The sequence below is a fragment of the Tasmannia lanceolata genome, unplaced genomic scaffold (genome assembly GCF_043159265.1).
Source record: "Tasmannia lanceolata isolate RefF3 unplaced genomic scaffold, GAP_Taslan_0.1 ptg000006l, whole genome shotgun sequence".
NCBI lineage: Eukaryota > Viridiplantae > Streptophyta > Magnoliopsida > Canellales > Winteraceae > Tasmannia > Tasmannia lanceolata.
In genome coordinates, this window is record NW_027518683.1 from 46919321 (window position 1) to 46945161 (window position 25841).

Here is a 25841-nt window from a genome sequence, read left to right on the forward strand (position 1 = left end):
TGCTGATTTTCCTCCATTCTCATTACACCACTTCAAAAGGAGAAGGAAAAAAAGTAAAAACAAAACTTTCATCTCTCTGATTTCCTTCCACTCTAAACTGAAATCCGGATTGCAAAGAACCTAAAATATATACCCCAAGCACACAGATTCAAAACACCATTGATTGTGTTTATAAATACTCAAATCCAGAACCCTTTGAGAGAAACCCACAAGATTCAGTTTTGTAGGAAGAATGATATACATCTCTCTCTCTCTCTCTCTCTCTCTCTCTCTCTCTCTCTCTCTCTCTCTCTCTCTCCACTGGTGTTCAAATCATTTAGATTACAGGAACCTGAAAAATACAGGCATGCATGACGAGAGAGAGAGAGAGAGAGAGAAATGTTAGGGCTTGATGAGAGTAACCCCACCAAGTACAGAAAACAGGGATGATTTTGAGCTTGGAGAGAGAGAGAGAGAGAGAGAGAGAGAGAGAGAGAGCGTGATTTATGCGTGAGAGGACGGGAATCAGTGAATCCCACCCTCCTTGGTGGGTTTCGATTTCCGTCAAATATTCCTCCGAAGATTCCGTTGGGCTTTTCCGATTCCACCCACTTGGCAACACCAAAACGCCAGAATTCATAAAAACGAAATCAGATGCCGATTCTAATTCCTCATTCCTACGTACCAAACGCACCCTAAATCCAATGGCGGAAGGAGGACGAGGAGAAGGTTACAGTGGTCCTCAGGGAGGGGGGACCACCAAAGCGAAAAAACAAAGCGTACCACCGTACATAAAGGCGTTATCAGGATCAATAGGAGGAATTGTTGAAGCTTGTTGTCTACAGCCGATCGACGTGATAAAGACACGCCTTCAGCTAGATAGAACAGGGTCTTAAAAGGGGATTTTACACTGCGGGACCACCATAATCCACACTGAGGACGTTCGCGCTCTCTTGAAGGGTCCAACCCCCTTCGCAACACCTCTAACCCTAAAATACACACTCCGAATGGGGTCCAACGCACTCCTCCAATTAGACCTGGCAAACGGGCGGGCCGGGACAGGTTTGACCCGTGCCGTACGGGTCCGGGTCAAACGGGAAAATTTTACGGGTCACTAAGCTTGGACCAGCACCCGGCCTGTACGGACCGGGTCGACCCGTAGGTCACCCAGTTTTTTAATGAATTTTTGTTTTTTGTGTTTTTTCAAGATTTTTGTTGTTTTTATAGGGGTTTGCTAGCTATCTTCTCCAAAGGGTACTTCGCGCCCATCATTTCCAATTGCATGTGATCATTTGATGATAGCCATTTATGTTGACTTTTTTTTTCAGATTTGTCTTATTTATTGACGTGGTGCAAACTGCAAAGGATGGGAGAAGTACGTTTTTGCAAAGGTGGCTAGCAATAATAAGTTTTGGAGAATAATTTTGGGAAAGTGCTAAGTTTTGGAGAGAAATTACGGAAAAAATGGTTCAAATAAGTAAAACTACGGAAAAAAATACCGAAAGAAAGTGCTTCTACAAAAAAATTATTGAAAAAACTACCAAAAAAATATGAAAACTACTGAAAAAATGCCAAAATAACACTTCTCTATGGGCACCCTCGGGTCAACCTAGAAACGGGTCACAAAATGTTGACCCGGACCCGGAAATTACAGGCGGGCCGGGTTGACCTGCGGCGGGTCCGGGTCAATTCTTGCCAGGTCTACCTCCAATCAGTATTTAAAGACCCCTCTACAAGCCAAATCTCCAACCGCGCCCGCATCATTTCTGGCTTCGGGGCGGGAGTTATCGAAGCCCTCATTATCGTCACCCCCTTCGAGGTATTTTTTTCTTTTCTTTTTTGGGTTTGACCATTATCTTGTTCTGTCTTTGATTTTTTTTTTCTCTTATCTTGTTCTTGTGAGGGATTTCTAGGGGTTCGGTTAATATTTAATTTTGTTTAATTGGTACTGATCTTCGCACCATCATGTTTTGATAATTACACTAAAATATCTTTTTATTTTTTAAACAGCTGGCCAAGGTTATTACAGTTCCAAAAAGTTTTCAGAAGTTATAAAAAGAAAAGACAAGTTGAGTTTGTGCAATTATTAAATCATGGTAGTAATCATGGTAGTGCGAACATCACAGAGAACAGTGAGGAGAGATTTGATGGCTAGGAATATAACAAACAACATAACCTTTGATAGGAGAGAACAGAAGAAACGATAGAGACGAACCGAATTAGGATGATTCGCACACCTTGTAACGTGAATTATGGCAGACTTTTAACTCCTTTTTGACGTCAAATCACGTTATAACGGGTGCGATTCATTCTACAGTGGGGTCCGAATCCTTTACTACTAAAAGGGAAAACGCATGAAAGTTCGTCTGCGTCTTTTTCTGAAATTACATACCCTTGCTTTGTAAATCTTCCTGTTCGGTCCCATTTTCCTAGGCATTTTTGTCATTTCGCCCATCAAGGCAAGTGTAAAAAATCCCACCACATGTAATCTTGACCTTTCCTTTCCCAGCCACGCGTTTCCATCTACAAGAATCTTGTCATCTTCACCTACTTTATTTTCGTCCCCATAGTTCCAAAACCCTTCCTGCTCTCATTCCTCACGAAAATCGCACGGAGCTGCCATTAAAGAAGAGGATTCCCCACCTTCGAATCAATCTCTTGTTGGATAAGGTAATTTTTCACATCATATCTGCAAAATAAGGTTTTGGTGGGTTGGGATATTTTTTTTCCTGGGTTTTTTCTTTTGGGTAGCCTACCCCTGTCTAACTTGGGGTTTGGGCTCAAATCATGGCTGCCAAAGAGGGTTTTGTGGGTGGGGCTTTTTTATTTTGCTTTGAAAGGGAAGAGGGTTTTGGAGGGGTGGGTTTTTTTTGGTAGCCTACCTCTGTCTAAGGAGGGCAAAATTTTCTTTTGAGATATCCCGCATTTCTTTTCATATTTGATAAGGTCTGAGATCTAGAGTGATGTAGGGTTTAATAGAGTTTAGGATCCATGTAATTACACATGCATTATTTATGTTCCTTGGTGTCATTTTTTTTTTTTTTCAGTTCATAGCTTCACCTCATTTCCATCGTGCATTTCCAACTGCCCTGTTCCTTTTACAAAAATGTGAACATGAAACTCCCAGAGGGAGTAAGATGTTTAAGAAAAATAATTTTTGTTGTTCTTGAAAGTTAACTCGAAGGTAATATCTTGTAAACTTAGGGCTATTTTAGTCCATAAAGAAAATGTTCACTTGTCTTCTGTTCTGATGTTTTAAAAATATGAAATTTCCCAATAATTTCCTATATGCCACTTTAGAACAAGACAGAAATAGCATTTTTTAGCATATTCTGAAGATATTGAGAAATTTTCAATATGTCTGTTTTTTGTCAGTTGTTGAGTGACTTTTGTTAGTATTTTAGACCCCTCATTTTCGAAGAGAAGACAATAAATATACCTTTTTCTTATGGAAATGCTACTTATATATTGGTGATTATTCTGAAAAATTGAGATCAAATTGTTTTATAAGGTACTTGTTATAAATATTACAAGAAATGATTGCCTTCCTGTTCATTATTCTTCTGATGTGACAGATTAACACCATTTTTGTGCTAGCTATTCCTTCCTAAGTTATAGTGATTGTTGCTGTTCTTAAGCCCGTTTCTTAACTTAACTCTGTTGTTTTTGTAGGCTTCCATTTTCGGAGGATCTAACAGAGATCCAATTACATGGGAAGATAAGAAGTGCAAAGGTGAATCAATATTTCCTGCACAGGTAAATTGATCATGGGTTGATGGTTTATATTGTTTTCCTTTTCTATCATTTCTAAGTCGAGACATCTAATCCATGGAATTAACCAATAATAATGGGTAAGGATCCGTGTTCGGAAAATGTGCACGGCATCGAAAGAAAGTGCTTTCAAGCCAGTTTTTTGCATCATTATGATGGTCCCAAATTTCGTCTCGAACTGTCCATCTGGTAAGCCCCGGGGGGGGGGGGATTTGAACTCACATCAATGGGGAGCAAACCCATGACTTTAAGCCAGACAATCACACCTGTACGGGTTAATCCAACAGTCTCTTTACTAGAATTATGCAATTACGGCTCGTAATACGTCTCTTGAAAATATATGTCCTCTCGATGGGGTGCCGGTAATTAAATTATAAGTCTTGATTTCAAAAAAGCCATGTCTCAAGAAATTACAAGTCTGAAATTTCGGCTGAAATTTCAGTTTCGGCAAGGGCCGAAACACATACCAAAATCGAAATTTGAAACCATGCCTATGCCACTGTGCATTAGAACTGACTTTTGAGTGGATCTACATTGTCGCCAATGGAAGTTTTGGTGGTGTATTCATTTAGATACCAAAAAAATTAATTGAATCCTTAGTGAAACGTATCTGGTCTTTTTATTTCTCTCTTATTCTGGATGCACTTGGAGTGGTTTACTAATGAATGGCAAGATCCGAATGCATGGAGGTTGTGATGGATGTTTATGAGGTATGCGGCTTATCGGAAGGAGCCAGAGGATGGGAACTAATCCTTGCTATGGACCACCTCCAAGATTGTTTCTGGATTCCGCTTTTACCATTTTCTGGATCTGGGCTTGACAGGGCAAACTGCATTAATCTTTAAGTTGATTTACTGCTTGATGGACATAAAAAGGCCCCATTTGTTTTGGATTTTGAGAACCGATTGGGAGTCGAAAACTAATTATTGGACTTAAGATGGCCAAAAGTTGCACCTTAGGGTGTTAGTTGGCGTCAGAGACTAGAATCATGGAATATCTTGACCAAAAGGGAAAGGTTATGACTTATGAAACATTGGGTTCCATGTTTTTGGTTTGCTCATTTATTATTGTTGGGATTTTAGGGTTTGGAGTAATTGATGAGAACCAGAGGCTTTTGAAAATTACATCCATTGAGGGTGGTTACTGGTATTTATTTGGAGATGTATGCTTTAGGATCCATCAAGGTTTCATTCTTTTGAAGAAAATGCAGTGGGATTTTGGGTTCAATAAATTTCATGATTGTGGTTACATGTTAACCTGAATGTTAATTGGGTGGCCAATTTATTAATTTAAATTATTTTAATATTCTGACACTTGCCATTTTGAAGGGTTGGTGGTGTTCTGTTGCTATTTAATGGCCATTGATCTTAGTTGTTTCTCTGTCATTTCATGCATTTTCCCTTAGCCCATGTGTCTATGAAGATGAGCTTTTAAGCTAAGCCACATCTTTCGCCTTTAGCTTTTAACAGTGCCTCATTTATGAGTAAGCTCCTATCAATATCTAATTCTTCCTGCAGTCTCACTATTGACTAAAAGATGATTCCAAACCGCGGTATCAGCCATGCATTGTGTGTAGAGACCAAAGAGATCACGGGCTTTCTTCTTGGTCACAGCCATGTGAACGTAATTCTTACCACTTCAGTAGTTTTGACCTAGAGTGACCCGATTCTATGTTGGGTTCCCCGTGCTTTGTGATTGTTTATGTTTTTATAGTCTGTTGGCATGAAGTGAGTCAAATTTAATAATTTGGTATAGTTTATTTAGACTCATATTTTCAGCTAACTTTCTATTTATTTATGTTTTGCTTCCATTAGAGAATTAATTGTGGCAATGGAATTGGACGTCCAGATTCTTTAAAATTTGGTTGCTGTTTTGAAATTTTGTCTTATGTTTGGGACTGTCATTTTTGGATGGATCTTTGTGATTTCTATGGGTTTTCTTCTCTTATATATATATATATATATATATATATATATATATATATATATATATATATAACTGTGTATTAATTGTTTCTTTTTGTCTTCTCACTCTATCTGATGCTATCATGTGTTTCGGTTCGTAAGTGGTATGGTATCTGTGTGTAGTTTGTTTAGACCAATTGACTTGCATTGTCAGGTATTACTTATTTTGGTTATATATTTTGTTTATGTTGTATATTCTAAAGTTTTAGTTTCTTGGGCGGGGTTGAGATTTCAGAAATTATCCTTGGAATGGGGCTAGGAAATTATGATAAAAACACATGTGCACACATACTAAAACAGTTCTTCCAAAAATCCTCCCAATTTGTGGATTATAGAATGAAATACAAGCAAAAATATATATTAAACAAATGAAGTGCTAAGACAATGTAAGAAGGCTTCCTGAAGAATAGGAATCAGATATCGTACTCTTAACACCCACAAAAACAAAAATGAAATATTTCTCTTCATTGGTTAAAGTCATTAGTTTTAATGATGTTTATAGGCAGTGGTAGATGCAAATAAGTCCCACAGTAAATTACTTACTCACATTGGTTTGTAATATCCAATGCCTAACTATTCCATGCAACTCTGCTCAATTTTTTACTGAGCTGAAATTTCATTTGTCTTCTTTATGGGGCTCCTCAATACCTGTTATTTGATCATAAGCTGTATAGCAAATGCACTTTCTGGTGATATATTCAACCAATTTGATTCATAAGACTTTCTGCTTGTTAATGTTTACATGTTCCAATCTTACTCCTAGCACATTGAAACAGGAGGAAGACACGATTATTGGGCATTATGCCCTTTAAAGGAATTCTTGGGGTAGTTCACTTCACTACTAAAATGGAATTCTTGCATGTACTGTCTTCTGATTTTAGGCACAAAATAGAGGTAATAATCATCTGTTTGATTGTCTCTGAAATAACAATCCATATTGAGCATAACTTTAAGACTTGGTGAGTTGAATCATGACTCCCCTGACCAATTTGGGCAGTACATGAGCCAAGTTGCCAAGGGCAAAAACCCAGCAACTGAAGTGAAAACAAATAAGAATGTAGTGACTTGACCCAGTCACTAAAATTGAGTCTAACAGTTGGTTCCTACAGGTTAGGTACTAAGTATAGAAGTTTAACGTAATAAGAAGTTTAGTGAAATAAAAAATAATCTGTATATCTTCTTTACTACTAATTTGTTGTTAAATTATTTCTCCAACAAAAACTGTTAATTAACAGGTAGCACATCTGCATCTGCATCATAAACTGACCCAATGTCAGCGTACTTACCTTTTGTTTGGTTTATGTTTTGGAAGTAGCTTTGCAGGTTGCTGTAGACACCCCATTTTGACCGTGCCCTAAACCCTTCCAATTTTATGCAAAACCCCATCAAACCAATGCTTTAGGACTCCAAATTTCTCCCCAAGGTAAGTTAGGGTCCCAGCTAGGTCCCCGCAAAATTTCGTCAAAATCCGAGTACGTTTGCCTAGCGAACGAGCAGAGAAAGGACCGTAGTGTAAACCAGAAAAGGGGGGTGAATTATCCTGGAACGGTGCAGAGCAGATTTTGAATAAGACACGATTGGATGGTGCGCCCATCAATTTTTCCGCCAATAGTGCGCCCATCAATATTGGTAGTGCCAATATCACCACCCTGTTTTTATAAAATAAAAAAATAATAATAATAAAATAAAAATCGATTTTACAGAGAGAGAGAGGAGAATCGTCGGTTTCTTTTACATATATAAATATATATATATAATATAAAATAAAAACCCATCATGATTGTCCCCCTTTTTTTCTTTTCTTGAGCCCGCACCTCTCATTTGACGAACAAAAAAAAAACAAAAAACCATCATCACTGTCCCCCTCCCTTTCCTTTTTTTCTTCATTTCCCCCTCATTTTCATCACCTACCACCCCTCTTTCGTCAAACCAGAATAATATAAAAAAAAAAAAACCATTGGAGGAGTTCTTCTGGTCGCCAACCCTCTGCAGACAGAAAAAAAGAAAAGAAAAGAAGAAACGACAGTAGAAGAAAAACCAGAGGGGAGAGAGAGAGAGAGATCTGCAGAGGGGAGGGGGAGAGAGAGAGAGATCACCAGAGGGGAGAGAGAGAGAGAGAGAGAGAGGAGAGATCTGTAGAGAGAGAGAGAGAGAGAGGAGAGATCTGTAGAGAGAGAGAGAGAGTCTTCTCCTCCGGCAACCCAGCCGGAATCCGGCGAGGCCAAACCCATTTCCGACCGACCATCCACCGATCACCACCACCATCATCCGACCCTCCATCCACCACAGACCACCACCTCTTCTCCTCCGGCAACCCAACCGGATTCCGGCCACCTTCTCCGGCATCCTCCCAACCAACCACCGGAGCTCCACCGGCATCCACATCTCCTCCACCCCACCTCCAGCGGGCCCCACCTCCAGCGGGTCCCACATCAGCGGGTCCTACATCAGCGGGTCCCACATCAGCGGGCCCCACACAAGCACGACTCTGTCAATACCTTCCTGGATCTCTTGTTCCTCCTATAGCTGGCGTAAGTTCAATTTTTTTATTTTATAATTATTCATTCTTTGCACTACACGGGTCCCACATCAGCGGGTCCCACAGCGGGTCCCACATCAGTAGGTCCCACAGCGGGTCCCACATCAGCGGGTCCCACATCAGCGGGTCCCACAGCGGGTCCCACATCAGTGGGTCCCACAACGGGTCCCCCAGCGGGTCCCACATCAGCGGGTCCCACAGCGGGTCCCACATCAGTAGGTCCCACAGTGGGTCCCACAGCGGGTCCCACAGCGGGTCCCACATCAGCGGGTCCCACAGCGGGTCCAACAACAGCGGGTCCCACAGCGGGTCCCACAGCGGGTCCCACAACAGCGGGTCCCACAGCGGGTCCCACAACAGCGGGTCCCACATCGGCGGGTCCCACAGCAGGTCCCACATCAGCGGGTCCCACAGCGGGTCCCACAACAGCGGGTCCCACATCAGCGGGTCCTACTATGAATAGTAGTTTTTGAATAGTACTTATAAATAGTAATTATGAATAGTAGTTTTGAATAGTACTTATAAATAGTAATTATGAATAGTAGTTTTGAATAGTACCTATAAATAGTAATTATGAATAGTATTTTTGAATAGTAATCTTGTATAGTAATTATAAATAGTAATTATAACAGTCTTCAGCACAGGAGTCAGTCCTTCAGTCAGTCCAGGAATTTTTCCTGTCATCATAGGGGTTAGGATTCTGTCCATCCTCCCATCAAGTTGTGATCTTTACCCGCTCCTGCAAGGTATAGGATGCTGTCCAACCCTTGCCGAGTTATTTTCCTGTTCGTTCCCCCGCAAAGTATAGGATGATGTCCAACCTTTGCGGGATTCCAGAAGTCTCCCTACCCTTATGATGATAGGATTTTATTCCCTGATGTCAAAAAACAACAAAAAAAACATTTCAAAAATACTTGAAAACAACAAAAACATTCCAAAAACACTTGAAAATTCAAAAACATCTCAAAACAATTCAAAATCCAAAAACATTTTAAAAATCAAAAATCTCAAAAAATCTTGAGTTATTTGCAGAGTAGTTAGGAATTCAGTCCGAACTACGTTGGCTTGATCCCTTTCAACAGGGTACGTAGTGCAGCTTGGGGTCCACATCCCAGGTCCAGCCAAACCTTTAAAAATAAACATTTCAAATATTCCAAAAAAATACAAAAAAACTTCAAAACCTTTTCAAAAAAGATCTTCCCCTAGAGTTAGGAGTCTGTCCTAGATATTTAGGGTGTTTTAGAGTTAGGAGTCGGTCCTGATTTGTATTGATATGGTGTGTCCTGTCGTGTGAGTGTCCCTAGAGTTAGGAGGCCTCAAGTCGATCGGTTAGACATTTAGTCGAATCGATGGCTAGACTAGGAAGCATATAGTCAACCCATGGTTTTCCTTAGAATGCACAGCCTAGGTACACATAGGATGTAGGGCCCACCTGCATTAGCTTAAAGCTAATCAACTTGCATTAGTTAGGGCATATAGAGTCCTAAAAATTACAATCCACTTGAATTTAAGCAATCGCACAAAAAGCTTTAAACATCAGTCGAGTCTAGTGGATCGAGTCTAGGATAGCGGTCCTAGAGTTTTAGGCATCGTAGTTTAGAATAGGGCACCGAACTACGTTGGCTCTGATTCTTCCCGAGGCCGGGATACGTAGTGCAGCTAGGATGGATGGCCATCCTGGTCCGAGTCAAGTATTGCATTAGAGTCTAGGGTTTGTCGTGTCGGGTCGTGTGTCGAGTCGTGTTGTGTTGTGTGTTTTGCTGTGTTTTCTTATTTTTATGTACAGATCCTATACCTTTAGCTGTAACATGCATGTGCTTGTCCACCAGAACTTAGACACCAATCAGGCATGTCACTCATAACCTAGCTATTCTTAGGCGACATATCTTTCATTTCTTTTGTGTGTGCTTCTTATTCGTCTCCGAGACATGCATGATTAGCTAGACGTTATCTCGGAGATATTCGTTCCCATTTCGCATGATTTTCGCCCAAAACTCTTCAAAATTAATAATAAATGGCATAAGAGACCAGGTGCTAGCACTTGGGCGAATTGGGGGCGCCTAATCCCTTCCCCATTCGTCATCAGGCACGAACCCTATTTTATATCTCTGGTTATCCGTTGCAACAGAGCACAGCATGGGATCCAGGGCCCACTTCCTTGGATGGCGACTCTTCTTTGTTTAAGGTACGCCTCGAATCTGGGCTAGTCCCCGAATCGAGAGGTATCTCACTTTACATCGCCGCTCATGCTGTGAGGGGCACTCTTTCGAGAGTTCCTTGGTGGGGCTCTCCTTCACGTGGACGATCTCCTGAGACTCGCGTGGGGGCACGTCCCTCCACGCCCGTCCCGGATCTGGGTCCACAGACTGGCGACTCTGCTGGGGATTTCTTGGAACATTGCCTAACTCTGTAAAAATGCCATTTTTATTAATTTTGAAGAAATTTGGGTCAAAACCAAGTTAAATGGGAACTTTATCGTTAGAAATCCAGGGGCACCAATTAGGTGCGTAAATAAAACAAGGGATTCACACACTGCACATCATGCATTGTCATATTCTTTATTTCTTTCATTATTTTCATTATTGGCCTCAGGGAATAGATATGACGCGTACCAGATGGGAACCGTTGTATCTATTTCCGAGCTATGCGCCGGAGCTGCAGCCGTAGACACTGGGTGTGCTGGTGTTCTACAGCAGCCGATGAGCAATGAACATACTTTGTATAATGCTGGGTGTGCTGGCGTTATACATCAAGGGTATGGTCATAAGCATAGTACCCTGCAGAAATGCCCGGGCCCTACTTTTATTTCATTATATTATGTATATATATTAGTTGCTCCCTTTAGAACCAAAATTAGGGAACCCTTGCTAGGACACTATATATATGTACTCATATAGGACGAACATATGTTGCTTACACATGTGAAGCCTAGAGTTAGGAGCCTTGTCCAATTTGTAGACTAGGGTAGCTCACCTTGCGTGGCTACAGCGCGGTCCTAGTACACTCATCAGTCTGTCACGAGTCGAGACCTCCTTGGCTCCGCTAGATTAGACTAGGGTTGGTGCCCCTGGTTAGGATGTATATATATATATATATACATATTTGTTATTAGATTAGGGTTTACTTCCTAGTTAAGTTTTCCTTCATAATCATATCAATTATTCTTCTCTATCCATTCTGTGGATTATCATCAGATGCTTGGCTCTCTTAGCCATGATCTATCTCCCATGAGTCTGATCCTTTGATTGATCCTGATCAGACCGTGTTCCACATGTCGATTGTGAGTCTATCTTGCCATTATCATTATCGGAGTGTGTGTTCTTGCTGAGAACCCTGCTTTATCTTGACCATGACGGCATACTCTTCATGTTTAGTTGCTGAGACCCTCCTAGTATAGCCGTCATGCTGCTGATTCTTTTCAGAACCCTTGAACGTAATCATTATCCTTTTGGGTTCATTGACAAACTATGTGCTTACCTTACCACATCTCCTACTATAGCCGTTATGCTGTCGAATTTTCTCCAAATACCTTGAGTGTGATCATCATCCTTTTTGGCTTGTTGACAAACCATGTACTTGCCGTACCACATCTTTATGTACAGTTGTTATGCTGTCGGATTTTACCCAACGGAAGGATGTATTGGTGCTACCTTTTGTCTCAACTTGCGCATTGCATTGCCATGTGATTAATTCTCATTGAGCTTAGTGTTTGTGGTGTCCATGAAAGGAGTCTTAGTCACTCGTCTACCATCAACCCCAAAAGAGCTTTCATTTCTAAACTCGCTTGGTCTAGCCAGTCTGCTGTACCTTTTTCCTCTCACATTGCCCAGATGGCCGAGTACACTGAAAATCTCATCTTGACAGAAATGAGAGAGATGATGATGATATCCAGGACCTGATAGACGGGGATCCCCTCTCTTCTCGAGCTCAGGTGCTTCCAAGAACCCTACACCAAACCGTGTTGCACCTCTTTCACCCACCATGGGAACCACTCTACCCTTTCAACCCTTCATGGATCTCGCCACCTTTACCTGTACCACCTCTGGGCTGGAAATGATTGAGAAGGAAAAAGAAAAATGTCAGAGCTTGAACTCCTTGAAAACATCATACCAGAGAAAGCCTTGCCATGGTCAGGTACTAAAGAACAATTTGAGCTGGGTCAACAGAAACCAAAGAGGCCCTCTCTTCTGAGATTCTAACTCCAGGATTGCTCTCTCCAATCATTATCAATGAAGGCACGTTGTCCTTGAACTTTCAGCGCCAATCCGTTGCCTCTGATGAAGTATCTCATCTTTGAAATTTGCTTTGAAGTGTGTCTACCAACCCTCCTGTCAAAGTTGGTAAGTCTAACCATGTCAATATCAATTCTAAGTATGTTGTGTTTTGTGGTCTCTCTCATTCTGAGCCAATGTCCCATCTTTTGTTGAATTTGATGGAGAGCCTATCGTGGCGCGTCAAAAATCAATGTATGTACTTCAAACATTCAATGCAACGAACATTTGATTCCAGTGTCGTCAGTATTCTTGTATATGTTCACTCTTGGATCTAATGTTAATAAACAAATTAAGACTCCCTCCTCGGACGAGGATGCCGATGAAATTCTCCTCGAGATTTGAAAGATGATCAGACGAGGGGAAGAGCGTCGAGCAAAGCCACTTGAAGATGAAATCGATACCGTGAATAGTGGTACCCAAATCCGAAACCCGGGAAATAAGGATTGGCAAAATCTCCCGAAGAGCGCAAAGAATCGATAAACCTATTTAGAGGGTTCAAAGAAGTGTTGCTTGGTCCTATGAGGATAAACCGGAAGCGTGCCTTGGCATTGTTCAACGTAAGTCACCCTCAGCTTCAGACATCGGGTCGAAAAAGCGAAAATTTCAAACGAAGAATACCAGATATCAAGTGAAGTTAATGAAAAATTGAGAGAAGACTTTCGGACAACAAAGTCATGAGCATAGAACATGAACCCCAAAAAGAATACTTGGGCTATACATTGCGATGTAATTTCAAGTTAAAGCATTCAAGGTATAGGGGCATTCCTCACATCCAAAAAAAAATCAAAAGAAAACGAACATCCAAAAGGAAGAAAGATGGAATCCAGAACAAAAAGGAGAAGGGAACATGCCCCTATGTCAACTCCTTAGAAATATCAGAATCCTGAGAATTGAAGTCTGTTTTAAAGCATCTTCAGCATATAGAGAAGACCCTGAGTCTTAGAATACTGAGCATCAGTGCAAGATCCCAAAGACAAAGTGGGAATTCAATCAGTCAAGTTTGCGCAGTACAGATGAAGTCTTGCCAGGAAATGCCGCCAGACTCCTAAAAAAAAAAGAGAAAAAGTTCAAAGCCATTGAACCGTAGCCACTCAAGAAGCTTGTATGCCAAAACACCAGAAGGCCATCCTTGGACGCCTGAGCCTTAAATGTCAAAATCCCAAGTTTAAAAAAAAAATCCTTTTGCAAACACCTTCGAGCCTCAACAAAATCAAACATTATTTTCAAGTACCCACAAACCAGGGGTAGTTCGTCCCGAACTACGTCTGACCTGATCCCCAACTCTTCGGGGGTACGTAGGCAACCTGATCAATTCAGGTTCGGTCAACCTTTGGGATAAAAATCAAATTATTCCCTTTCAACCTTTGGGATAAAAGTCAAATTATTCCCTTTCAACCTTTGGGATAAAAGTCAAATTATTCCCTTTCAACCTTTGGGATAAAAGTCAAATTATTCCCTTTCAACCTTTGAGCTTAAAAGCCAAATCATTCTGTTCCAAACCTCAGCGAACCACTCGAACCTGATCCTCCATTGTTGGGGTACTTAGGCAACCTAGCCAATCCAAGTCTAGTCGAAACTTTGAAATCCAAAAGAAATATCCAACCGTTTTGAACCCCAGCCCACTTAGAAAGTCCTTCTGGTGAACAAGCAGAGGTTCAAAGTCAAGAACAAAAAACGATGGAATCTGAAGACCCGCTAGGCTGAAAACCCGGGAGGGCGGTCTAGGCAAAATTTAGGGTCATTCACCCGCTAAGTTGACAACTGAAAAGTCAGCTTAGGCAAAAGTTAGGGTATCGAGCCCGCTGGATTGAAAACCCGAAAGGGCGAACCAGGCAAAAGTTAGGGCAAGCGGTCCGTCAGATTGAAAACCTGAAAAGGCAATCTGGTCAATGGCAATGACTTCCAGCAAAAAGTGAATCATTGAGGTGGAGAAACAGTCTTCAACCAGGGTAAAATCTCGGAGTCCAAGTAGTGCCAGCAAGCTTACTTTAACATTCCTCTAAACTGAGGGCATCGAAACCGAGCAATCCAAGAGGGATAATAACCATGACATAAACACCGAAAAAGGAGAGTTGTGCATCTTGACACGGTCTTCGAAATACTCTAAGAGTGAGTCAAAAGCGAGTCGAGTCCTTGGAACAATGAGAATCTTCTTTGATTGAGTCCTTGGAAATCTGTTCCTCCTTCATATTTGTGTTCCCTCTCCTTGCGAAGTCCAAACTGTCAGATGCTAGAAGAATGGGAGCGTGTCCTCCAAATTGCGAAGAAAATTCAGAGTAAATCCTGGTTTAGGTAACAGAAGGGGCGGGAGACATCTTGTTCAAACCTACCAGAGACCTTAAGCCTCCAAAAGTGAGCAATGCGAAAGAAGGGATTTTCAGACTCAGCCATCATGGTTATTGTCCTATTCTCTCCATACAAAAGAACTTTGCATCCTTGAGCCTTCATGAAATGAAGCATCTTTTCTTCAACCATCATTGTCCTGCCTCCTTAAAACTCCTGTCATGGAAACACAATATACTAGGGGCATCTTTTATGACTTGCGTCATAAAAGATATCAAGCACAAAAGGCAATCAGTGCCAATGTCTTCAGTAAGTTGAGATAAGAGATGTACGAGTATATCTCGAGCCAAACTTCAAACTTCTCAGACAAGTGCACTCTCTGAAAGGTCAACTTCCCCAGAAAATCAATTTCCTCAGTGGAGTCTAGAATTTGCTCGCGCAGCCTTCAATCCCCGGCAAAATTCAGTTCTCTCAGAAAAAATGGTCAATACTCAAAACCTCAGCAAGTTACCTGTGTCTGGTTCTCAACAGAGATCGCACACTCCTAACGTTCTCGGCAAGAGACGATCAATCTTGTAATGGACTCGATCACAATCTCGATTTCTTGAATCAAAATTGTTCCTTCTTGAGTTTCGTGTTCTTGGTTCCTAGAGTGGTTTGATCATGATGATTGTCTAATTATACCGCTTTGTTGATCTGCCTAGATGCTGTCTTCTCAGATCCCAATTTAGGTTTGATCATGATAACTGTCTAATCATTCCGCCGTGTTGATCTGTCAAGATGCTATCTTCCCAGATCCCAATTTAGGTTTGATCATGATAACTGTCTAATCATTCCGCCGTGGTGATCTGTCAAGATGCTATCTTCCCAGATCCCAATTTAGGTTTGATCATGATAACTGTCTAATCATTCCGCCGTGTTGATCTGTCAAGATGCTATCTTCCCAGATCCCAATTTAGGTTTGATCATGATAGCTGTCTAATCATTCCGCCGTGTTGATCTGTCAAGATGCTATCTTCCCAGATCCCAATTTAGGTTTGATCATGATAGCTGTCTAATCATTCCGCCGTGTTGATCTGTCAAGATGCTATCTTCCCAGATCCCAATTTAGGTTTGATCATGATAACTGTCTAATCATTCCGCCGTGTTGATCTGTCAAGATGCTATCTTCCCAGATCCCAATTTAGGTTTGATCATGATAACTGTCTAATCATTCTGCCGTGTTGATCTGTCAAGATGCTATCTTCCCAGATCCCAATTTAGGTTTGATCATGATAGCTGTCTAATCATTCCGCCGTGTTGATCTGTCAAGATGCTATCTTCCCAGATCCCAATTTAGGTTTGATCATGATAACTGTCTAATCATTCCGCCATGTTGATCTGTCAAGATGCTATCTTCCCAGATCCCAATTTAGGTTTGATCATGATAACTGTCTAATCATTCTGCCCTGTTGATCTGTCAAGATGCTATCTTCCCAGATCCCAATTTAGGTTTGATCATGATAACTGTCTAATCATTCCGCCCTGATCATCTGCCAAGATGCTATCTTCTCAGATCCCAATTCAGGTTTGCATATCTTCGACCTTTCGGTTCATTCGCACCCAGGTCAATCCTTTGAGTTTTGACTCATTCGCAGTCTCGCTCATATCCTCGACCTTTCGGTTCATTCGCAACCAGGTCATAGGTTTGATCATGATAACTGTCTAATCATTCCGCCCTGTTCATCTGCCAAGATGCTATCTTCTCAGATCCCAATTCAGGTTTGCATATCTTCGACCTTTCGGTTCATTCGCACCCAGGTCAATCCTTTGAGTTTTGACTCATTCGCAGTCTCGCTCATATCCTCGACCTTTCGGTTCATTCGCAACCAGGTCATAGGTTTGATCATGATAACTGTCTAATCATTCCGCCCTGATCATCTGCCAAGATGCTATCTTCTCAGATCCCAATTCAGGTTTGCATATCTTCGACCTTTCGGTTCATTCGCACCCAGGTCAATCCTTTGAGTTTTGACTCATTCGCAGTCTCGCTCATATCCTCGACCTTTCGGTTCATTCGCAACCAGGTCATAGGTTTGATCATGATAACTGTCTAATCATTCCGCCCTGTTCATCTGCCAAGATGCTATCTTCTCAGATCCCAATTCAGGTTTGCTTATCTTCGACCTTTCGGTTCATTCGCAGCCAGGTCAATCCTTTGAGTCTTGACTCATTCGCAGTCTCGCTCATATCCTCGACCTTTCGGTTCATTCGCAACCAGGTCATAGGTTTGATCATGATAACTGTCTAATCATTCCGCCCTGTTCATCTGCCAAGATGCTATCTTCTCAGATCCCAATTCAGGTTTGCATATCTTCGACCTTTCGGTTCATTCGCAACCAGGTCAATCCTTTGAGTTTTGACTCATTCGCAGTCTAGCTCGTATTTTCGACCTTTTGGTTCATTCGCAACCAAGTCAAAATCTTAGGCTTCCAACTCATTCGCAGTCATGTCTATTTTCTAAACTCTTGACTCATTCGCAGTCAAATTAATCTCTTTGACTTCAGTTCGTTTGCAACCAAGTCATCATTCCGGCCTTTTTGGTTCATTCGCAATCGAGTCCAAATCTTAGACTCTTCGGCACGTTCGCTGCCAAAGTTCTCGCTGATTTCTTGATTCATTCGCAATCAAGATAATCTCCCGGACTTCGACTCCTTCGCAGTCGAGTCAATCTTTCAATTCTTAACTCATTCACAGCTAAAACCAAATTCCAGCCTTTTGGTTCATTCGCAACCAAGCTAAAATCTTAGACTCTTCGGCTCATTCGCTGCCAAGTTTCTTGCTGATTTCTTGATTCATTCGCAATCAAGCTAATCTCCCTGACTCTGACTCATTCGCAGTCGAGTCAATCCCTCACTTTATAGTTCATTCGCAACTAGGCCAGTATCCCTGATTTGGCTCCTTTGCAGTCAAGTCAACCCTTCGCTTTTCGGTTCGCTCGCAACCAAGCAAATTTTGACCTTCCGACTCATTCGCAGTCAAGTCAATTCTCGGCTTCTGGTTCAATCGCTACCAAACCAATATCTTTCCCGGCTCTCTCGCAGCCAAATCAATCCTTTAAAGTTTTGCAAGAGAGGCTATCTCATCCATATATCCACTATTGAGTTACGAGTTCAAGAGAGGCTATCTCACCAGCGTTTGTGGAGTCAGAGTCCGGTGAAAGGCTATTTCACCATGTTATCTTTGTGAGTATCATTTTCAAAAATCCAAAAAAAAAAAAACAAAAAACAAAAAATCCAAAATTAAAAAAAAAAAAAAAAAAAAAAACCCTCTGATTTTGGGCCAGTCAAAATGTGTTGTCTGTTCAGCTTTGACATTCGCGCGACAAGCACGCTTTGCCAAAGAGGGGCATCTGTAGACACCCCATTTTGACCGTGCCCTAAACCCTTCCAATTTTATGCAAAACCCCATCAAACCAATGCTTTAGGACTCCAAATTTCTCCCCAAGGTAAGTTAGGGTCCCAGCTAGGTCCCCGCAAAATTTCGTCAAAATCCGAGTACGTTTGCCTAGCGAACGAGCAGAGAAAGGACCGTAGTGTAAACCAGAAAAGGGGGGTGAATTATCCTGGAACGGTGCAGAGCAGATTTTGAATAAGACACGATTGGATGGTGCGCCCATCAATTTTTCCGCCAATAGTGCGCCCATCAATATTGGTAGTGCCAATATCACCACCCTGTTTTTATAAAATAAAAAAATAATAATAATAAAATAAAAATCGATTTTACAGAGAGAGAGAGGAGAATCGTCGGTTTCTTTTACATATATAAATATATATATATAATATAAAATAAAAACCCATCATGATTGTCCCCCTTTTTTTCTTTTCTTGAGCCCGCACCTCTCATTTGACGAACAAAAAAAAAAACAAAAAACCATCATCACTGTCCCCCTCCCTTTCCTTTTTTTCTTCATTTCCCCCTCATTTTCATCACCTACCACCCCTCTTTCGTCAAACCAGAATAATATAAAAAAAAAAAAACCATTGGAGGAGTTCTTCTGGTCGCCAACCCTCTGCAGACAGAAAAAAAGAAAAGAAAAGAAGAAACGACAGTAGAAGAAAAACCAGAGGGGAGAGAGAGAGAGAGATCTGCAGAGGGGAGGGGGAGAGAGAGAGAGATCACCAGAGGGGGGAGAGAGAGAGAGAGAGAGAGGAGAGATCTGTAGAGAGAGAGAGAGGGAGAGAAAGAGAGAGAGAGAGAGTCTTCTCCTCCGGCAACCCAGCCGGAATCCGGCGAGGCCAAACCCATTTCCGACCGACCATCCACCGATCACCACCACCATCATCCGACCCTCCATCCACCACAGACCACCACCTCTTCTCCTCCGGCAACCCAACCGGATTCCGGCCACCTTCTCCGGCATCCTCCCAACCAACCACCGGAGCTCCACCGGCATCCACATCTCCTCCACCCCACCTCCAGCGGGCCCCACCTCCAGCGGGTCCCACATCAGCGGGTCCTACATCAGCGGGTCCCACATCAGCGGGCCCCACACAAGCACGACTCTGTCAATACCTTCCTGGATCTCTTGTTCCTCCTATAGCTGGCGTAAGTTCAATTTTTTTATTTTATAATTATTCATTCTTTGCACTACACGGGTCCCACATCAGCGGGTCCCACAGCGGGTCCCACATCAGTAGGTCCCACAGCGGGTCCCACATCAGCGGGTCCCACATCAGCGGGTCCCACAGCGGGTCCCACATCAGTGGGTCCCACAACGGGTCCCCCAGCGGGTCCCACATCAGCGGGTCCCACAGCGGGTCCCACATCAGTAGGTCCCACAGTGGGTCCCACAGCGGGTCCCACAGCGGGTCCCACATCAGCGGGTCCCACAGCGGGTCCAACAACAGCGGGTCCCACAGCGGGTCCCACAGCGGGTCCCACAACAGCGGGTCCCACAGCGGGTCCCACAACAGCGGGTCCCACATCGGCGGGTCCCACAGCAGGTCCCACATCAGCGGGTCCCACAGCGGGTCCCACAACAGCGGGTCCCACATCAGCGGGTCCTACTATGAATAGTAGTTTTTGAATAGTACTTATAAATAGTAATTATGAATAGTAGTTTTGAATAGTACTTATAAATAGTAATTATGAATAGTAGTTTTGAATAGTACCTATAAATAGTAATTATGAATAGTATTTTTGAATAGTAATCTTGTATAGTAATTATAAATAGTAATTATAACAGTCTTCAGCACAGGAGTCAGTCCTTCAGTCAGTCTAGGAATTTTTCCTGTCATCATAGGGGTTAGGATTCTGTCCATCCTCCCATCAAGTTGTGATCTTTACCCGCTCCTGCAAGGTATAGGATGCTGTCCAACCCTTGCCGAGTTATTTTCCTGTTCGTTCCCCCGCAAAGTATAGGATGATGTCCAACCTTTGCGGGATTCCAGAAGTCTCCCTACCCTTATGATGATAGGATTTTATTCCCTGATGTCAAAAAACAACAAAAAAAACATTTCAAAAATACTTGAAAACAACAAAAACATTCCAAAAACACTTGAAAATTCAAAAACATCTCAAAACAATTCAAAATCCAAAAACATTTTAAAAATCAAAAATCTCAAAAAATCTTGAGTTATTTGCAGAGTAGTTAGGAATTCAGTCCGAACTACGTTGGCTTGATCCCTTTCAACAGGGTACGTAGTGCAGCTTGGGGTCCACATCCCAGGTCCAGCCAAACCTTTAAAAATAAACATTTCAAATATTCCAAAAAAATACAAAAAAACTTCAAAACCTTTTCAAAAAAGATCTTCCCCTAGAGTTAGGAGTCTGTCCTAGATATTTAGGGTGTTTTAGAGTTAGGAGTCGGTCCTGATTTGTATTGATATGGTGTGTCCTGTCGTGTGAGTGTCCCTAGAGTTAGGAGGCCTCAAGTCGATCGGTTAGACATTTAGTCGAATCGATGGCTAGACTAGGAAGCATATAGTCAACCCATGGTTTTCCTTAGAATGCACAGCCTAGGTACACATAGGATGTAGGGCCCACCTGCATTAGCTTAAGGCTAATCAACTTGCATTAGTTAGGGCATATAGAGTCCTAAAAATTACAATCCACTTGAATTTAAGCAATCGCACAAAAAGCTTTAAACATCAGTCGAGTCTAGTGGATCGAGTCTAGGATAGCGGTCCTAGAGTTTTAGGCATCGTAGTTTAGAATAGGGCACCGAACTACGTTGGCTCTGATTCTTCCCGAGGCCGGGATACGTAGTGCAGCTAGGATGGATGGCCATCCTGGTCCGAGTCAAGTATTGCATTAGAGTCTAGGGTTTGTCGTGTCGGGTCGTGTGTCGAGTCGTGTTGTGTTGTGTGTTTTGCTGTGTTTTCTTATTTTTATGTACAGATCCTATACCTTTAGCTGTAACATGCATGTGCTTGTCCACCAGAACTTAGACACCAATCAGGCATGTCACTCATAACCTAGCTATTCTTAGGCGACATATCTTTCATTTCTTTTGTGTGTGCTTCTTATTCGTCTCCGAGACATGCATGATTAGCTAGACGTTATCTCGGAGATATTCGTTCCCATTTCGCATGATTTTCGCCCAAAACTCTTCAAAATTAATAATAAATGGCATAAGAGACCAGGTGCTAGCACTTGGGCGAATTGGGGGCGCCTAATCCCTTCCCCATTCGTCATCAGGCACGAACCCTATTTTATATCTCTGGTTATCCGTTGCAACAGAGCACAGCATGGGATCCAGGGCCCACTTCCTTGGATGGCGACTCTTCTTTGTTTAAGGTACGCCTCGAATCTGGGCTAGTCCCCGAATCGAGAGGTATCTCACTTTACATCGCCGCTCATGCTGTGAGGGGCACTCTTTCGAGAGTTCCTTGGTGGGGCTCTCCTTCACGTGGACGATCTCCTGAGACTCGCGTGGGGGCACGTCCCTCCACGCCCGTCCCGGATCTGGGTCCACAGTTGCTTATTTTCATTGTGTGGGCATAGGCTTGGCTTTTGTTCAACCACATTATTACTCCTTCAATCCATCCCTCTCTTGTGCTGTAATCAAATGTGAGAGAGTTCATGTCCTACTTTATTATTTTATTTTCTGTTGTAGAATGTTTTCATATATGGTGGTCCTTATCATAGTTCGAATAGTTACTCTGCATGTGAGCCTTTGTTCTTGAAGCACATTAAGGTGCAACTCATTGTGGTGAAGAGTAAGGATCACCTAACTGATCCTCGTTTCTTAGTTTCCGTATTTGATGTCATAATTTCCTATCATGCCTAAGGAGGGCAAAATTCTCTTGGTAAACCAAGCAATGTATGTCTCCACTTTTCCCTTTGATAGATACAAATCAAATGATGACACAGTTCAGCTCTGTAAGAAATTAGAACTTTTCAGGTACAGACTGTAATGATTATATGCCTTGACCCTTTGAAGATTTCGAGGTTTCAAAACATATGACAATTTCAAAGAAGTTAAGCAGGATATCTTTGCAGCCTAAATTATGTTGTAAAATACTTGAGTCGCACGTGCAACGCGGTGCATTTTTTACTAGTATATCATAACCCCAAAGAAAATCCGTGTTAGCTGCCAGTGCCACCTATCAACCGCCCAAAAATAAAGAAATACAAAGAGAAACACGCTCTTTACGACAGAGAAGAAAAAAATGCCCCTTTGACTGGATGACTCCTCTCGTTTTATAACACCCATCTTCATCTGAACCCTTTCCAAATTTCATCAAAACCCAGAAACAAAAAAGAGAAAACAATCTAACTAACACACTCTCTCTGTGTGTTTTTTCTGAATTCAACAAGAGTCATGTCTTGTGCTGTTGCAATGGTAGGATCCCCTGTTTTCTCCCCAACTAGAGCTTCCTCTAGGTTTCGATTACAGAAACAAGTGAGTGGATTTGAGGATCAAGCTTCAGTTCTGAAGAGGAAGGCCTGCTCGCATTGATATTCCTTTCTCTTCTCCACTCAGCTTTACCGCGACTATGCCGGGTCCGATTCAGGATATGAAAGAGGTCGAGGTCGAGACTACTCGATTCTCAGTTCTCTGTAAGAAAGGAAGAAAAGAAGCTATGGAAGATAGGCATTCTGCTGTTGTAGATGTTCTTGGAGATCCAAAGCAGGTATGCTTTTCAATCTTAATTACGTTTTGAGGTTTAATTTATTCGCGTTTTGTAAAAGAACCCATTACTCCAAAAGCTTAAGCTGTTAGAGTTGGTGTTATTTTATCATTTATACTCCAAAAGCTTAAGGGCCTGTTTGTTTGAGATTGTGTCAACTGATTGTGAGACTAAAACCTATTGTGGGCTGAGTGATCTCATAATAGTAGTATTCGGACGCTTCTCAATCTCAATTGGGTTTGGGTTTTCTTTATTTCCCCCTTGTCATTGTCAATTTCTGAGAATTAGATAGGGAAATTTTGAAATTGAGGAAATGGTTGATTTTAGAAATCCAGTCAATAGATGAGGAAAAAAGCAGCATTGTAATTTATTTGTTTGCTTTATTTTTGACAGGCTTTTTTCGGGGTTTTTGATGGGCATGGAGGTGCAAGAGCGGCCGAATTTGCGATGGAGAATATGGATAAGAATCTAATGAATGAAGTGATGGAAAGAGAAGATGAGAAAATGGAGGAGGCAGTTAAAAGTGGTTATCTAACAACTGATTTGGAGTTCCTGAAAGAGAAGGTTCGAAGCGGGCCTTGCTGTGTAACTGCATTGATTAGGAATGGTGATCTGGTGGTATCAAATGTCGGGGATTGTCGTGCTGTTATGAGCAGAGAGGAGTCGCGGAGGCCCTTACTGTTGATCAACGCCCTTCGAGGAAAGACGAAAGAGACAGAATTGTGAACCTTGTAAGTCCAATTATCTTCTACATTGAATTAACTGTGTCAATTGCTGTACTCTAGTTGTACTTGGTTTATGGAAGCTTCGTTCGAATCGAATTGCCCGTATGATCCTATATTTTCTCCTCATCTGAGTTATTCAAATTTGAATTGTGAGTTATAATTTGAGAAATATTGTATTGCAGGGTGGCTATGTTGATTGCTGCCGTGGTGTGTGGAGAATACAAGGATCACTAGCTGTATCTAGAGGGATTGGTGATTTACATCTTAAACAATGGGTAATAGCTGAGCCCGAGACAAAGATCCTAAGAATTGAACCTGATTGCGAATTCTTAATTCTAGCATCTGACGGTTTATGGGACAAGGTAATTTAGTTCTTAAAATCTTCTCACTAATTTCATGGTTCTCATTTCTAAAAATTTGGTTATTCACTTTGGAATTCTTAATTAAATAGTGGTACTATCTTTGTTTTCTCAGGTTGGTAATCAGGAGGCAATTGATATGGTTCGGCCCTTGTGTGTAGACACCAATAAGCCCACAGTGCTATCTGCATGTAAAAAGCTTAGTGATTTATCTGTAATGCGAGGGTCTACTGATGATATCAGTGTGATGATAATCCAATTGGGGCATTTTATTTGAAGGAGAAGACTTACATCAATTAGCATGAGTTAAGAAGTGCAATAAAGTTGGAAGGAAATGTCATGTTGGCATCCCCTCACGGAGTTACTGAGAAAAAAGCAGCCTGTGTTTTATGAAGATGTCTGCTGTATTTATTTATTTTTTGTTTTTCGAGCAACAGAATAAGTCTGCTTTATTATGAGTTAGGAACCATTTTTCGCTCGACTTCTAAATTCTAACACCTCCAATATGGATATTGACAGAATTGAGTCTGATCTATCTCACTTATTACTTACTAATCAATATTTTTTCATACTTTGTTTTCTCTTGTACCTTGGTTCTGGTTATCCGATCCAGAGACTTTGTATTTGGGGAAGGAGCTCTTGAAAGATTCTATAACACATCCAATCTTACATAGGTTTTGTTTCATGGCCTAGATGCTATTTGTGCCACCATTTCCTGATATCAAATGGGGGCCCCACCCGATCAATAACATTGATCTTAACATCTCCTATGCAGGTTAGCAGTTCCTAATGATCATTGACCTTGGAGGGCTAGATGGAGAAAACAAAATCAGTAGTTTCACAAGTCCTTGGTTATATAATTTAAAGGCTTGCATTGAGAGCTTATCATTAAGTGGTTCCCATTAGTCAATTTGAATGCAATTATTGCATAAATAATTGTTTCTGGTTCCAAATATGACACTTCTGGTTTTTTCTTCAAGACTGCATTTATGTTTTGTAATGTCTGAAGAGTGAGTTTAGACTTTAGAAAAGGGAATATATGGGGAAGACATTAAGCCAGGACAGTTGCATAAATGAGAACCATGAACAGTACGACGCAAACATTGGATTTGTTGAAATTCTACACATTGAAGACTTAAAAATAGCAAAAAGTGGGGAAGAAAAAAACATAAGAAAACTATGTAGATTGTAGAATAAATATTTGAGCTTTTACCACTGAAGCAATAGAAGACTTAAAAACAATAGAAGATTCACAATCGATTCTCAATATCGAAAACAAACGGGCCTAATTTGGAATCGAACAATCAGTTTTGGACTCACAATGGGTTTTCAAAATCCAAGACATTGAACTACGTTGAGTTTTTATTTTATTTTATTAATATGACATACTTTCTTTTTCCATGATCCTGTTACTGATTAAAATCTTCTACTACAAGATTCCATCTCCCTTATTAAGGTGATCTTGGACATTGTTGAGGATCACTCCATAGTCTTTCAACACGTCCTTCATTCAGTTAATAGGTTGGTAGACCATCTAGTTTGGATTGGGGTAGCTAGAGTGGGCATCAAGTTGTTTGATCATCTCCCTTCATAGGAGCCTTTTGCTTGTGTTTTATCTTGTTTATTTTGTATTTTTTTTCTCTTTTCTTTTGCTTTTCTTTTTTTCTCTTCTTCTCTGTGCAGTTGCTGCCTGTTTTGTATGGCTATGATCATTTCGGTCATGGGCATAGTTGTAAATTCCGTTTTGGCCGTCGAAACGAAATTTCTGTGGGATTTCGGTTATTTTGGTGCATTTCGGTTGAAACTTTTCGGTCACACAAAAAAAATATT

At 41.5% G+C, this 25841-nt stretch overlaps 1 long non-coding RNA gene and 2 pseudogenes across 2 annotated transcripts; all 3 read left to right on the plus strand.

Moving 5' to 3' along the window:
- The first annotated feature begins 485 nt into the window (after nucleotides 1-485).
- Nucleotides 486-25841, plus strand: part of LOC143879105 (mitochondrial succinate-fumarate transporter 1 pseudogene) — a 32098-nt pseudogene continuing 6742 nt past the window's right edge.
- LOC143878651 (uncharacterized) lies at nucleotides 2521-6985 on the plus strand. Its single transcript, XR_013251071.1, has 3 exons — nucleotides 2521-2649; nucleotides 3652-3735; nucleotides 6491-6985. It is a non-coding gene; the product is annotated as an uncharacterized LOC143878651 (long non-coding RNA).
- On the plus strand, nucleotides 22652-24580 carry LOC143880394 (putative protein phosphatase 2C 25; annotated as a pseudogene). The gene is made up of 4 exons (XR_013251681.1): nucleotides 22652-22930; nucleotides 23321-23658; nucleotides 23835-24014; nucleotides 24127-24580. The product of XR_013251681.1 is annotated as a putative protein phosphatase 2C 25 (transcript).